The sequence below is a fragment of the Vicugna pacos genome, chromosome 13 (assembly GCF_048564905.1).
Source record: "Vicugna pacos chromosome 13, VicPac4, whole genome shotgun sequence".
Taxonomy (NCBI): Eukaryota; Metazoa; Chordata; class Mammalia; order Artiodactyla; family Camelidae; genus Vicugna; species Vicugna pacos.
In genome coordinates this window covers 28,763,167-28,779,742 of record NC_132999.1, presented here as the reverse complement: position 1 = coordinate 28,779,742, position 16,576 = coordinate 28,763,167, and the positions used below count along the sequence as shown (strand labels likewise).

General features: G+C 39.9%; 1 pseudogene; it reads right to left on the bottom strand.

Annotated features, from left to right (window-relative positions):
• Positions 1-1,807: 1,807 nt before the first annotated feature.
• LOC102532071 (solute carrier family 25 member 3 pseudogene) lies at positions 1,808-4,322 on the bottom strand (annotated as a pseudogene).
• Positions 4,323-16,576: the final 12,254 nt, after the last annotated feature.

The window sequence follows — 16,576 nt, the reverse complement described above, 5'->3', positions numbered from 1 at the left end:
TTGAATGGTTGCCTATCAAAATGTGATCTTCTGACTTCAGTGATAATGCTTGCCTTTGAAAGGATCAAAAGAAAAACTTTCTAAAGACACACTTGCATAGCAAGGAAAAATGCATAACATTAATACTTTGATTCTTTCCAATCTTTACCAGAGTGGTTTAACATGTAAATATGGCCTTTGTTTTTCAAGATCTTACCTACTCTCTTTATTCACTTCTCAAAGGACAGATCAATAGATGAGATTACAGCTCCCTATGATATAATTAATAAATTAATATCATACACTTGAAAAAGCTACTTTTAATCACCACCTGGGGGGAAAGATAAAGAGCCTAAGCCAGGTTTTTTTAGCTGTAGGAACTAAAGATTAGAGGGAAAAATTAGAGAATGTGATAGAATAAATTCTCCTGTTGAAACTGCAGTACCACATATTTTTTTAAAAATTAAAAACATAAATGTTTTTATGATCATCAGTCCCTTCAAGTTAGGACTGAGGAAATGACTTGGTGTAGGAAATGATTTAAATATTAAAATTAAATGTATTTAAGTATTTTGCAGTTTGATTACTTCTAAGTAATTAGGCCATAGGTTTTTCACAACTGAGACACATTACAAACTTTCCACTAGTGCAAAATTAGGAGTTATGTAGTATATACAAGTAGAAGATTTTAAAAATATATTTTTGAAGTACTATAAAGAGCAATTTATGAAAAGGATAGTCATTGGTTATGTCAAGGTACTGAGCTAGAGTAGTGAAAATGTGGACTCTGATTCAGACTACATCATTCATTAGCTTTATGAGCAAGTCACCTAGTTTCTGAGTCTTGTTTCTTTACATAGAAAATGGACTAATTCAAGGATTGAGATTATGTGAAAACGAATATAAAATGTCTAACAACACCAGATACACTGTGGCTTTTCTAACAGACATGCACAATATCAGAGGGCTAATTACAGATGAGGTGAAACACTGACCAGAAGTTTAAATTGTTCCAAAGGAATAGTAACTAGAAAAAAATGCCTAATGACTTTGGACTCATATTATCTTTCTTAAATTACATTTTTTCTTCATTGGTAGCTACCAAGGCCTATTTATTCAGACATTTGTAAACTATCACAAACAAAATAAGGCAAATAGAAATCTAGGGACTGAATACAAAAACTGCTGACCCAAACAAAGCAAATCAATCCTCTTGACCATGCCCATGGTAGTCAGATTCATGCCAAACAGTTCTCCTTAGATTATCCTTGTCTAAACATTGTATATTACAGGAATTATCTGGTGTCATCAACAGATCATGAAATACCACAGACCAGAACAAGGGGTCTCTTACTATCTTGAAACTCCATAGATTTTGCAGCAATTCCTTAAATTATGGTAGAAAATAATTTACTTAATAAATTGTTGACCAAAGAAACTTCCTACACACATTTTATAAGACAACAGTAATCAGAAGTTTATTTTTATTAAAATTTTGCAAAAACGGGGCAGGGGGAAGGTATAGCTCAGTGGTCAATTGAATGCTTAGCATGCATGAGGTCCTGGGCTCAATCCCCAGTACCTCCATTTAAAAAAAAACCTAATTACCTCCCTCCCCCAAAAAAATTTTGCAAAAATGAACCTGCACAATTTAGTGCCTCAAAATTTATCATTTGCCTTCCCTGAGAACTTTTCTTTTCAACAAATCTGGACACTAACTGCCTAAGAAAATTCAAACTGTCTTAAAAATACATAATCATCCTTTCTCTGTATCCTCCCTAACAAAAGAGAGGCACTAAATGTAATTTCATTGCATCTCATTCACAAGTTCTGACTTTTTTTCCAAGCTCTTTTATTATCCAATCAAGACAGTTCAAACATACATGGACACTTTAAAACTTTTGTTAACCACTAAACATTTTACTATTACATAGTTAAAACATTAATATATTCTGAGTTTGTGACTTTTAATACAAGTTGTTAAGGCAATCATGTAACATTTTGGTAAACCATATCAAATAACATATTGAAGTTCATTTCTTATTCACATTCTACAAACATCTCTAATTCACAGAATTTCACTAATTTTAGAGTTTCCTGAATTAGAGATGTGAAGGCTACAGAAAACTGAAAAAGTGCCTTATAACCTCAATATATTTTATGAACCTCAAGCATTGTAAAGATTACTGAAAAATCTACCAAATGAAATGAATGGCATTTGTTACATTAAAAGTGAAATTTTCCTTCCAAAGTCACCAAAACCATTCCTTAATATCCAACCAAAAATTGTTGTAATTTGTAGGGTGTGTGTGTGTGTGTGTGTGTGTGTGTGTGTGTGTGCGTGCGCGCGCACGCGCTAAATGTCACGGTGGTATAATCTTCTTTGGATGTATGGCTGTTGAAAGCTGAGTTGTACAAAAGAAATCTTTAGAGAACAGAGGCTTTTCTTTACATATTTATTCCCAGAGCCTGCCCTTCATCTCATTTTGGTTTTCCACACTGATCCAATTGTAGCACTTCCTGGAGCGAGCTATGTTCTAATCAGCAACATCAGGAAGAGAATCGGACAAAGCCAAATGAGAAAATGCAGATCTCATGTCATGCTCTTTGAAAACAGTGAAAGCTTTCTCAGCTATCAGGCAATATTAAGTCACAATTTAACTTTTAATAATTTTTACCTGTAATGGCCATGAACAGGAAATATGGAATGAGTCCTTCATCTATTCAAAGGGGCACGATTTCTATTGAGATGAGCACCATGTAGCAGAATTCCACTTTGTTCTCTGTCCTATATAGTTGCACTGACCTTAAAACCTCATTAGAAGGCTATTCAGTAGTGATGCTTGGGTATCTCCATGGAATGGTGAATCAAAGGACATACAACCTAGAGGCACTAAATCACCTAACATTACTTCCTGTTAAGAATTTTTTCCTTATAATTGTTGAAAAGCTACTGAGTTAAAGCAACCATGCTGACTCCCCAAAGATAATGGTTCAAACCCCCAAATGAAACAGTTGCAATCTTCTTGAATTGCCAAAAAGAAAAAAAAAAAAATCAATCACTTAAAGACAACTCGGACCGCATGTTAAGTCACCTCTCCAAAAACATTAACATCCTACATACTAGTTTTGTCCGAATCACCCACCGGATCGAAATACTGGCAGGGGTGGCTGCAGGAGCCGTCCCATCCATACCGACTTCCTTTTCTTTAGGGATTCGGGCGCTTGCGTGACCGGAGGGCGAGGCAGCTTGAAATAGACCTTGACCGAGTCATAGATGAACCACTGCAGCGCAGTCAGGGTGCCAATCATGATGATGCGGGCGAACAGGCCCTTCCACACGCCCCCGAGCCCCAGTTTGTGGAGAACCGCGAAGGCTGTGCTGCCTTTCTCCTTGTTTAAAACGGACACGACGGAATCGGCGGGGTGGGACACGACGGCGCAGAAGGCGCCAGCGATGTAGCCGGCCACGAAGGTCACAGCCAGCTGCTGGGCTTTGGTGCACTGGCTCTGGGGCTTGGGCACGACGTACTTGTAGAGCGCCTCGACGGTACGCTCAAAGCAGGCGAACTTCATCATGGTGTAGGGGATCTGCCTCATCCAGAGCGGCGCCACGCCTTTGTAGAAGGCCCACAGGCCCTCTTCGCCGTACATTCTGGGGGCTGCGGCCCGGAGAGTGCGGGCGTAGCCCCGCTGCGTCTGCATGCGAACCTTCACCGCTTCCATCGGCGCCAGGGCCACGTCGGCGAAGAACTCGGCGCTGGCCGAGGCCGCCAGGTACAGGCTGGTTCTCCACTCGTAGGCCTTCTCCTGGCCCAGGAGCTGCGCATAGCGGATCTTGAAGACCTCGTAGAGGCCGAACTTGAAGAGGCCCTGCAGGGAGTAGCCCAGGAAGGTCGGGGCCCAGCCTCGGGCCAGGCCGCGCAGCCCATCGTCCCGCACCGTCACGCCGAAGCCGCTCAGGATGCCCCTGTACTTGCTGGGATCCACCTGCATGCGGCACTTGACCAGGTCCAGGGGCACGACGGCCGTGTGCGTCACCCCACAGCTCAGCATCCCGCCCAGGCCGCACAGCCGCAGGTACTTCGTGGAGCCGTACTCATAGCCGGCTTCCTCCGTGGCCGCCGCCGCCCAGGGCCTGCCCTTGAGTAGGCCCGCGCTTCTCGCCTGCAGGGCTCGGTAACCGCCAGCATCACACATGGCCAACACTTTCCCCAGCCGGAGCTCTTCCCTCCCTCAGCTGACGTGGCGCAGCGCGCATGCGTCTGAGCTTCCCGCGAGAGCCTGCCAACCAAACGGTCCGGGTGAGGGACGGGACCCACCAGTGCCCCACAATGCTCTACTGGCGCCTGCGCAGCCGCTACCTGCGGGACTGCTTTGGGGTCGCCACCCGGCTCTGAAAGTTTAAGTAGGAGAACCGCCCCGCCCCTCACCTCCAGGACCGCTCTTCGCCCCGCCCTCACGCCTTCGGGCGAATGGGCTTCCGGTGCCCGCAGGAACCCCGCCCCTCAGCCTTCCCCAGCCAATGGTTAGTGGTCCTTAGCGCTCACCTTGGTAAATCTTCAGGTGCTCAAAGCGGCTTCTGTCCAGTTCAGCGGCTTAGTTCTCTACAAAGATGCTAAAAAAATAAATCAGCAAGTACAAACATGAGTAAACACATGAATAGGCAAGTAAATAGATAAGGAGGTGAGTGAGAAGACGAAGAGTCGCCATGCACCCTTGCCTTCCTGAAAGGCCTTTCCTTAGTCTTCACTAAACCGTGCCCACTTATGGTAATGGTCAGTCATCTCCATGGCCACAGATGTGTTCTATGGAGGCAATGGGCAGAGAGAACCAAGAACCTAGCATTGGCGGCCCAGCCTCTCAGCTTCCAGCCTTAACATTCTTATCTGGCAGATTGGGAGGGTATCTCCCCCAATACCCACACTCCACTCGTTTCCCTCCAGGAGTTGTGAGGGCTTAGGAATCATGGAGGTACTCACTAAATTGAGAGAAGGGTGCTGATTATTTTCATTCAGTAGGTGTTTTTTCATTGACTACTGAATCCCTGTCATGATTTTGGAGATTAGGAAAGTCAGTCAGAAGTCCTCTCTTTCTGTAGGGAGTGTGCAGTCTCACTGGCCTGGAAAATGAGAACTAAGTGACTCCACAGGTAAATCAGTAGCAGACATTCATTCATCAACCATTGTGTGCTGGGCCCTGTGCAGGGTTAGGGGTTTAGCAAAGAGTCAGACATATTCCTGCTTACTTCTAAACAAGGAGATTAAAAAATCAGTATTGTGTGATAAGTATTATAACAGGAGTTTGATTAAAGTTCTGGATGAACAATGAGGGGCAACTAATTCTGCCTGATGTGGTTAAGGAGACTTCCCAGAGAAGATGACAATGCAGCTAGCTCCTGAAGGATGAGTAGGAGTCAGCTATGTAAAGAAGAATGGGAAGGTAATTCCAGCTTAAGGGAAATATGAGTGCATGACCTATTAAGGAGAGGTGAGTAATTCAGCGTGATAGAAACCAGCAAGGGTTGAGTCCGGAAAAATAGAATTGGGTCAAATTAGGGAAAACCTTAATACCTGTTTAGGACTTTGACTTTTATCCTGTAGGGAGGCTAGTGTTTCTTTGAGTGTGATCCATAGACCACCTGCATCAGAATTACCTGGAGTGCTTTATTTAAAATCCCAAACTGACACAACATTATAAATCAACTAAACTTCAATTTTAAAAAATGAGAATACAAGGGTAAGACTATGCAATTTTAATAAGCTCCCTTGGGTGGATTCTTCATGAAACTTCACTAAAGTCTGAAAAACGCAATATGTGAATATTGGGAGGTCAAGAATTTTTTTTAAGATTCTCTGATTTACTGCTTATATCCTGAACTGGATGTGTACATAACTCTGAAAATTCATCAAGTTGTACACTGAAGTTTAGTGCTCATTACACACTTTAAGCATGTTACACCATAATTTTTAAAAAATTGGCTGGGATGATGGCCAGAGGGAGAGGAGAGGCAGATACAAGACTTCTCAATTAACAAGTCTTACTGAACTCCTGTCCTTATTGTTGTCTTATACTAGCGTTAAAATTAAACAAGGCCATTAGACTGAGGTGGCTTTAATGCCTTAGCAACTTCTGTAAGGAAGCTAAAACCTAAATTGTAATGCCTCAAGGCTAAGAAATTGAAACCAATTATAAATGGCCTAGTTGTGCCAAATAAGGCAAACACTTAAGCTACAGCCAGTCAAATAACTTCCTTGTTTTGCTCTGACATCTCTATAAAAGTCTTTCCCCAGCTCCTGTCATTGGAGTGCTTCTAACTACTTCCTGTTTGGTGCCGACTGGAATGGATTTTTGCTCAAACACACTCTTAAAATTTTTAATATGCCTCAGTTTATCTTTTAACACCAGGAATTACAGTAATAAAGAGAAGACTGTCTTCTTGAGTCATAAGAAAACAATGAAGTGTTAAAATATTCCATGCTGACTCAATCAGGGCTTCCCAAAGTGTGTTCCCAGGAATATTGGTCTACTTGAAAAAGGTCAATGGTCCAAGAAGTTTGAAGGGCATTTCACACTAGAGTGTTCATTCTCAACTGAGATGATATCATCCCCAAGGGGGTGAAAATTGGTTCTTAGGGGGCAAAAAAATCTTAGTACAATGGTTTGTGGCCTTCCAAAGCTCAACTCCACCCAACAAAATCTTACTCATTATTTAATTTCAGGTTGGGGAAGGGGACTGGAGAGTGTCAGGGGGGACAGAAAAGGCCATTAGGAAAATAAAGTCTTAAAAGGCTCCTGGGGAAGGAAGGCCAATAATGAATAAAAAGTTGAGGAACACTAGAGCTTCCTTTTAAAGACTCCCATATTAAAGAGAAGTTCCATAGTAAAGAACTTCAACTTTGTTAACTTAGGGTTCCATAATCTTACTGGATCTGAGAACCCATATTTTATATAGTATCTATTTACTTTTCACAGGCATAATTTTCCAGAGAGCATATTTTGGGAAATGCGGGACTCTATCAAAAATGGAGTTTAGAGAAAATAAGGAGAAAAGAGGTCTAGAGTAAGAATAGTGGCTCCTGTTTACCCAGGCCCCTAGTTCCTTAAGGTACAACTCAGATATTGCTAAAGAAAATGAACAAGTTGAAGAAACCAGTCTAGAAATCTTCAGGGCCAGAACTTTATTAGACAGTTCAATGACTTTATTGAAACACAGCCATAAAATCAGAAACAACTGGAAGGAGCCTGTAAAAATATTTTGCCATTACAGAGAACACAGTTATCACTATTAAGTTTATCTCCTTGGCAATTATGTAATACAGGGCAACATTTCTGTCTTGAAATCATTACTACACATTTGCTGTGTTCTTCTGCTAACTTGAATTGAGAAGTAGACCTTTCCACAGGGCCAGATGTAGACTTTTATGTTTTCTTATTTGTTATACTTACAGAGAAGAAAGTTAAAATGTATTCATTCATTCAACAGATTTTTATTGTTTCTATTATGTGCCAGGCACATTTTAAATTAATACACCAAAGCAGAACATTAAGCCCATAGTGTCCTCAAACAGATATTTTCCTGAGTTCTAAAGCAGAATCACCGATGGCCCAGATACAACAACAGCAAACCCTTCTTGGGCACCTGCTTTTTGCCAGGTTATTTAAATGTCCCTAATCCTTACAACAACTGTATAAGGTAGATATTCTTCCCATTTTTAGATATGAGTGGCAGACACTTTTCTACCCAAAAGCCAACTGCCTATTCCTCTTTACTACAGAACCTCTATTTGTTCAGGTGTCTGGCAGATATCCTTTGACCTCTACATCATATTTGCTCACTTTCCACTCATGACATTTTAATTTGCATGTAGGACATTTGATTTTCATCCATAAATACTTAGGCCCATTAGTGGTTTCTCCACTCCAATTACATAAATATTTATCTGTGCACGATGTCCCCACCCCTGTGTCCATGCCTTTGTGTGTGTCTTTCCACTTTCCTCTACCAGTTCATGTCATCGTTCAGAATCAGGGGCAAAGTATGTATGCCAGAAAACGTTCCTTTATTAACCAACCTCTTTTGTGTTTTTCTGGTAATTACTGTTTCAGTAGTTTGCCAGACATTCATGTGTATTTAATCTGGACTGGCAAATTGCCATTTTAAAAAACTGTATAGGAAATACTTCGGACGAGACTGTAAGAACTCTGCTTACTTTGTTTGTGTATCAGCTCATGGTTCACTGTCCTATCCAGTCTCAGTGAGGGTTGGCCAACTCACTTATCAGTGAAAGTGAACTGGAGTAGTTGCTTGAATTATTTTCTAGCTTCAGCGTGTATAGTGAACTTAGGCAGGTAATCTCATCCCCCATCATGAATCTCTATATCCATCATAAACATTTGGAAAATAGTTTTTGGTATGTCATTTTAAAAAAAATCACATGAAGGACATTGGAATTAATAAATTTAAGTTCTTAGGAACTGAATGGGAGGGGGAATTCAATGTTTATTAAGCACTGCTGTGTGTCAGACACTGTATAATGGAAAAAGTCACATGCTTTGAGCAGAAGTAAATTCTGAGTTCACCTTTGTTTCTAGCTGTTTGACTTTAGACAAGTTATTTAGCCTCATTCTGAGCTTTATTTATTAATTTATTTTCAACATCTGTAATTAGGACAAATTATAGCTTTTTAGATTTGTTATAAGAATAGATAATGTGCCCAAAATACCTGGCCCAGTGCCCTGGGCATTAATGAGCATCCCATGAATGTCAATTCTGTTACTCACCCCTCTTTCCTGCCCTCCTTAATCCTCTCAGAACCCATATTTCTGTGATGCCACAATCTCTGCTCTTTCCCGTCTACTTGAGTGGATGATTTATTCAGTTAACTAAATTCCAACTGACTTAGATGATTTAGGGCAGGAACTGAGGAAATCCTAAGTGGCAGAAACGTGAACTTCTTTGACAGTGCCCCAGGACATGTCATGGTATTAGACAAGTAGAACAGAGATTGCTCACCTGTGGCACAAAAGCCGGGGCCACAGAAAGGAACGGGACTGAGGACTGGGCAGCCTTTCTCCTTTTCCAAACTGACCCTTTCAGCCTAATGCTTTATTCAATTGAATTCTAGCAAAGGCTACCAACTCGTTCCAGTTTGCCCCCAGGTTTTCCTGGTTGTAGCTCTGAAAGTCCAGCTTCCCCAGAACTGTCTCAGTCCCAGGCAAATCAGGACCATTGGTTACTGTACTTACAGGAGTCTGAGCTGTGCCAATGGCTTCCAGCCACTGCCAGCGTGCTGTGGTGTAAGAATCACTGACTGGCCTTGGAGCCAGGCACACCTGGGCCCAAATCCTGGCTCATTCCACTTCTGGCTATGATTCTTGTAAAAATCATGTTTCTTGAACCTCGGTTTCTATATAAACTTCATCCTATTCTTTCCTGAATTTGTAATAAACTTCATGTTATTATTAAATTAAATGCTAGCACAGTGCTTGCAATGTTATACACCCTCAGTGAATGCTAGTTCTTTCTTTCCTGACTTCCATACACTTAAGAGGGTTTCATTATCCCCTGGGGTACCATGTCTCTAAAAATGCCTAAGATTCAGGGAAGGGGAGTGACCACCGGACAGCAGGGGGCACTGTTGCCACTATTCCTCTCTACCTGTTTGCACCTTTGCAACCCTTTATCCTCACACCAAAGCAATTAAACTTTACTAAACCACTGATCAAAGATGGCTTAACTTTAAACCCACACTTGGCTTTAACTTATCTAAATGTGTCCCACATGCCTGCAATAATGTTTAGGGTGTATCTGGACCATTTTAAATCTTGTACATTTAATTTATAATCCTTCTCACTCCAAGAGGTTTGTGATGTGCCAGGAGATCAAATGTTTATTCTTAGAATTATTTAACCCCAATCAACTAATTATTCTGATGAATTGTATACTTTTTCCCCCTTTTTGCTTGACCAGGCTGGAAACATTGACAGGCATTTAACTGAGATTTATTTATAAAATTGTGACAGATTGGGAATTACGAAGTTCTTTAAACTGTCTCTTAAAATAAATATTTCTGATTTATCTGGCAAGTTAAAGAGGAAAAAGCAACCATCTCCAAACTCATTAAACTAAGAAAATCTAATCATGTTTAAAGAAAATGTGGTGGCAGGTAATAATCCCTATATGTGTAGATGAAAATTGTTCATAACAAATCTTCATGACTTGTTTGTTTATTTAGGGAATTATTTGTGCAAAGCAACATTAGTAATCCTAATGGTAATGATTGTTTACCTGTGGTGAATTTTGGGGGGGAGCACATATATCAAATAATTTTTAATTAAGTTTCTAGAGTTTTTAATGGTATAAAATGTCCAAAGAACTCCATTTACCAGCAGCATGTAAATAATCTACCCATGGGATCTTAGGAGAATCTGATGGACTATGTAACACAGTAATGGTGTAACTTCAGTATATAATGACACATTTCTTTCTTTCCTAGTTTACACAGCACTTTACTGGTAATTTATACCTAACAAGATAAACATGAAAATATTCCTATAAAAATAACAACAATGCATTTGAAGATTCAAAATGCAAACTAGAGTTTTATTAGACTCTGCTAGCTAACATATTCTGGTAGTCAGATAAATATTTCCAGTTCTAAAGCATGAGTCAGTGTTTTGATTCCACTAGAAAGGCTCTAAATGACAAAGAGTGCATTCAAGTTACTGAAATGTAGCCAATATGAGGAAGGGATGTATGAAAGTGGTGTACTCCCCATGACAGCTTAAATTTGAGCTGCTGTTGAAAACCTGGTGTTAAGAAGTGGAAGGAGGATTGAGCAGACAGATCTTTCAGGGCTATCCAATAGACATATAATGTGGGACATATATGTAATTTAAAATTTTCTGGTAGCCACACTTTAAAAAGTACAAGGCCACATTAAAAAATAATGTTAACTCAATAACATCCAAAATCAAAATATTTCAAAATATAATATATAAAAGTATTGAGATATTTTACATTTTTTCATAGTATGTCTTTGAAATCTGGTGTGTATTTTATACTTTCTGCATATCCTAATTTGGACTAGCCACACTTCACGTGTTCAATAGCCACTGGGGGTCATAGCTATGGTATTGGACAGCTTGCTCTTAATCTATGCTTGGAGAGCCTGATGCCACAAAAGGTTGTGCAGCTGAATCAAATCTTCTGGTTGGTGGTGGCCTTGGATAAGTCAGATACCACTTCTCTCTCCTCATTCCCTTGCCCTTTCCTCCTCCTTGATATAGTGTAGTGGGTGCTAACCATGTGCTGGATACTGGCACTTTGCTGGATATTCTACATGCCTTGTCTCATTAATGCTGCAAGAATCAGAGATCTTATTTTATAGTTGGAGTAAATAAAATAAATGATGGTAATATAGAGTAGGTGTTAAGATAGAGACTTTGAGGCTATTCATACATGTTTCTCACATTTCCTGTATACCTCGCGAAAGAAATATCTTAATTTCTCTAAGCTTCAGATTTATCATTTGTCAAAAGAACAAAATAAAAGCACTCTTATATATGTTCTATGGCTTAAATGAGAACACGTTGTCCATTTTGTATGTTTCACATTGCCTGCAAAGCTGTAAGCATTCGTTAAATCTTAGTATCATTAAATGAGACAAATGTGGGACACTTTATAATTTGCAGCAATTATAAAAATACTGTTACTACTGCTACTACTACTGAGGTGCAAAGAAGTTAAGTGACAGTCAAGGTAATGCAGCTAATACCTAGTGATCAGGTCTCAAAGCTAGTCTGCCTGTCTCTAGAACAGTATTTCTTACCATCTGTTTACACTTATAATGTGGACTGATTTTTGTACTGATTCTGTGACATAAAATGAAAAGGTCTCTTGAAAGAAATTCCCAATATCTGCTTGCCATTCTCATAGAAGCAGTATTCAGGGGAAAATTCTGGTGAGTTTTGTTTAATAGGTATTTACTGTTCTAGAAACCAGACAAGGAACATACATAGAAGAAGGAAGCTTTAATTTTCTTTGCTCCTTTGTTCTTTCTGACTTTTACTAGGGAACAGTGCTTTATGTATATTGGCATTAAATTCATGCATGCTGTGTTAAACCAAATTTGCATTTTAACAAAGGACAGAGATATTAAAGCTATTAGCCCCTTTTTATGATATATTTATAGGGACATGTGCCTCTCATAAGACGAAAAACTTGAAATTTATGGAAATTTGATAGTACTATCAAAAGTACATATAACCAGTTATACACACTGTGAAAATCTGTGTGTGTAAAAATTTTTTTCCATCAAATTAGCAAGTCAAAACAAAACAAATGTCAGTGCTACTGGGTCTAGCAATGCCACTGTGAACATGCCCTCTCTGCTCACATATACTTCTTATCTGCTCCACAGAATTGTTTGTTCCAGTTTTTACCTACACAGCCTCTTCAACTGCTTTCCATTTGATTTCGTCTCACTCGTCTCTCACTCCTTTGTCTTCCATCACTGTTGCTGCTTTGTGCCTAGCCTGTTTAGAATTCCTAGGAGAAGTCACATGAAATCAGTCAACAGGGACCCAGGGTTAGGAGGAACCCTGCCTAGTGTAGTGCTAGTTCAGGGGCATAACTGGTGTTGAGTGTGTGCCCCACCTGGAACAGCTTCCCCAAAGAAAACCCCACTCTATTCTAATCTTGTGAGTCCTAGTTACTATTTGTTCCACTTTCTGGAAAAAAAAAAAAAAAAAAGGAAGAAAGAAAGAAAGAAAACCAAGGGCAGAAACTAGATGTCTGGATATGTGGATTCTAGTTTGGCCTAGCTCTGCCACGTCACTTCCACTCCTTAGTCTTTGATAGTTACTGATCCCAACTTGGTCCGCTTGCCCACCGCACAGCAAAGCCAATTTACTGACACCAGGTTGTGGTGAAGGAAAGTAGTGTTTATTTACAGGGCACCAAGCAAGGAGTACATGCTCAAAAGACCCAACTCCCTGATGGCTTTCAGGGAGATGCTTTTAAAGGCAACATTTAGGGTGAGCATTGCAAAGGGCATGACTTTCTTCTGATTGGTTAGAGGTGAGGTAACAGGGTGGTGTTTCAGGAATTTTAACCATCAGCCTTCTGATTCCAACCAGCCTGGAGTCTAGTGGTCAGCATGCGATCACCATCCTCCACCCAGGTGGGGGTCTTAGTTCCAGTTCCTACAGAACAACTCAAAGATACATGTCAGATTGCTATGTATACCCCTTGAGGAGGAACTAAGACTCTGTTTTATTGTGGAACTATTGTTTTTTAACTAGTTTTCCTTTGTTTCTGCATTCCCTCACTTCCCTAATTAGTAACTGCTTGAATCTGCTCTTTGGAACTCAGAGAAGGCCTAGGAGACAAAAGCCTTTTCTTTACAAGAAATAGGAGACGTGGAGGGAGGTTTTGTATCCAGGAGGGCCTTGCAGGGTCCTGCTCAGTTTCAATAGCGACTCTGATAATTTTCTCTAAGGACTCCCTCCACATGGTTACTGGTTAACCTCCACATCTCCTCTCTCTCCAGTCTTCTGCCTTCACTGTACTACAGCCACAATGCAGCCTTAAACGTGCTGTTCTCTCTGACTGGGACACACCTCTCCTGCTTCTGTGTCTGTTTAATTCCTACTTATCCTTTAGGCCTGAACTCAGGAATCAGCCTCTCAAGGAAGTCTTCCCTGATTTATTGATCTAGGTTAGGACCCTCGTATGGGTTCCCATAGCATGCTGGCTCTCCTCCGACTCCTTCGCTTTGTTTACTGTCTGGTTTGCCAGCTGGAATGTATGCCTAAAGGTGAGGATCCTGCTTTTTTATTTACTTCTGTGTCCCTTATGCTTAGCACATAGTTGGCACTCCATAAATATTGGCTATGGTTGGAGAAAAGCAACTAAGCAGTGCATCCTAGGAAGTTTCCCCAGGTTGCTACCACCTTCACTTTCACCTCCCTTTGTCCCAAATGTAACGGGGTATGTAACAAGATGAACATTTCTATTAATCACCAATGCTTTCCTGGGGAGAGCACTGTGTTTGCTTAGAAAAAATATTCAGTTAGCACATATATGGTTAAGAACATGGACTCTGAGGATAGATTTCCTGGTTTTGAATCATGGCTCTGCCACTTAATGGCTGTAAAACCTTAAGTAAGATACCTAACTTCTCTAGACTTCAGTTTTGTCATGTGTAAAATGGGGATGAAAATAATAGTAACTTAGAGGGTTGTTTTGAGGATTATATGAATTAACACACATAAAGGACTTAAGAATTCCTGGCACACAGAAACACTTCGTAAGTACTAGCTAGTATCATTAAATTATTAAACCATCAGGGGCGGGGGCTGAGGTAAAGGAACCAAAGTTGATCCCCAAATTCTGCTTGTCAGGAGAGTGGTCCTACTCACTCCAGGATTTCTGTTTTGTAGGATGTTTGGGAAAAGTTGCTGGATCCAAGTTGATTTACTATGCCAGTGAGAGAGGAGATAACTTTGACACTGGCAGGAGAGGGAGGCAAGATTCATTAGTACATCTAACAAATATTTACTGAATTCTATACTGTGCTAGACATAAAGGAAAGTAAGACAGTCACAGCTGTTACAGAGCTCTCAAAGAATCAAGAAAGTAGAGAGAAAGTAGAGAGGCTGGCTCCTGGGGTGGGGAGAGAGGAGTGGCAGAGGTAGGGGAGACCAGAACAGTTTCTCTTCAGTAAGTGTGGCACAGGACAGGAGGATCTTGAAAGAACAGAAATGCTAAGGCAGGATTTTTAAAGCATCTGCTATAGGATGTGTCATGTAAATCCTCCCTTCTATTCCCTACAAAATCTTCAATAAAGTTTTCATTGCTCACTAGAGAGAGAGCTTGAAGAAGATAGCAAGTATCTGGGTTATAGCTGCTAGGGAAAAGATGGTATAGGCAAAAAAAAAAAAAAGCCCTTTCTTACTCTTGTGTGCTGCCAGTGAGGAAACATTATACTGTATGCAATATTTAATGATTATAAACGGTACCCCCGTGCACTGAATAATACAAGGCTCTTCAAAATGAATATAAATTAACAGTATCAACAGCAATCATATTAACCAAAGAGAAGCATTATTCAAGGTAGGAAACTTGAAACTCCGAGGAGAAAGGGGCCATATCTGAAGCTGGAACTCAGATATGACCATCAACCAGCCCCTCTGCAGTTAATTAGTCAAACTGGTGATTCCTCAGCAATTACAACTTGTCATTTTATGAACTATTGTTTATGATGATGCAGACTTTCTTTTTTATTTTTTTGGTGTGGTGGGGTAATTAGGTTTATTATTTATTTTTAGAGGAGGTACTGGGGATTGAACTCAGCACCTTGTGCATGCCAAGCATGCACTCTACCATCTGAGCTATACCCTACCCCCTGCCCCTGACTTTCTTAAACATAAATGTCCAAAGGTTTAGGTGAGGGGAAGGAAGGGGCCCACTATGTACTTACTGCTTCCATCTTTCTTTGACTTCCAGTTTTTCACTTTTACATCTTACCATCTTTTTAAATAATAATTTAAAGAAATATATATATACATATATATATATATATACGTGTGTGTGTGTGTATATATATATATATATATATATATATATATATAGCAGCAGCCTAAGAAGTAATCAGTCATCAACCAAAATAAAACAAAACTAACAATTTGCCTGAATTTCCAAGAGTGAAATAAATAAAGCTCTGTTGGAATTTACCTACACAAATTGAGCCTTTGGGGGGAAAAGAGAAATAAACTACTCTTTTTTTTTCCTATTTGTTTACTGTATAAACCCTGGGGTTTCTGCATCGTATAATGTGACCACTGATTAGAAAGATATATGGTTGTCTATTAATGTTCTCAAAAGCACTATGCAAATTCATAACACCTTGGGTACATTTTTGCCCCTGAAGTTATGAAGTAAATACGGAAGCATTTTGACGTTAAGGTTAAAATATGTTAATTCAACAGTTGTCTTTGAAGAGGATTTTCTTTTAAATCCTTAATAGGAAAACAAAGAGAACTTGGGTGGTCAAGAGTGAAATGTAAATGAGAGTAGTCTTCTTGTTTAGGCCTTATCAGCTGATGTCACCTGATGTTAAAATTTAAATTTGATAATGCAGAAAATGACCTTACAAGTTGCAGTATCATGAAACAATGCAGCTTATGCCCCAGATTTTTTGACAGTAGTATTGAAACTATGATTTTTAAGTAACATTTGCAAATGACAAGGTCAGTGAAAAAATTAGACATTCTGAATTGAGTGGAGTCAGAAAAAGAGCTTGCCTGCCCTTTTATCAATGTATGGGGCCATATTTTTTTTAAACATAAATTAAGATAGAAGAGCAAAGCAGAGACAAACCTAGATCTCTTTAAATGGATTTAAGTCACCAGTGAAATTCCTAAAGGGCCAAATAATACAGGAAGCAGATACTTTTGCCCTCTTATTAAGATGAGGAATATATTTAAAGCAGAAAAAGACTTTACAAACCTCTTTTCAGCTTTCCAGTATGTAATCAGCCACAGAATGGCAACCATGTTCTATTGTCAGACAGCTGGTGATAAATGCAAA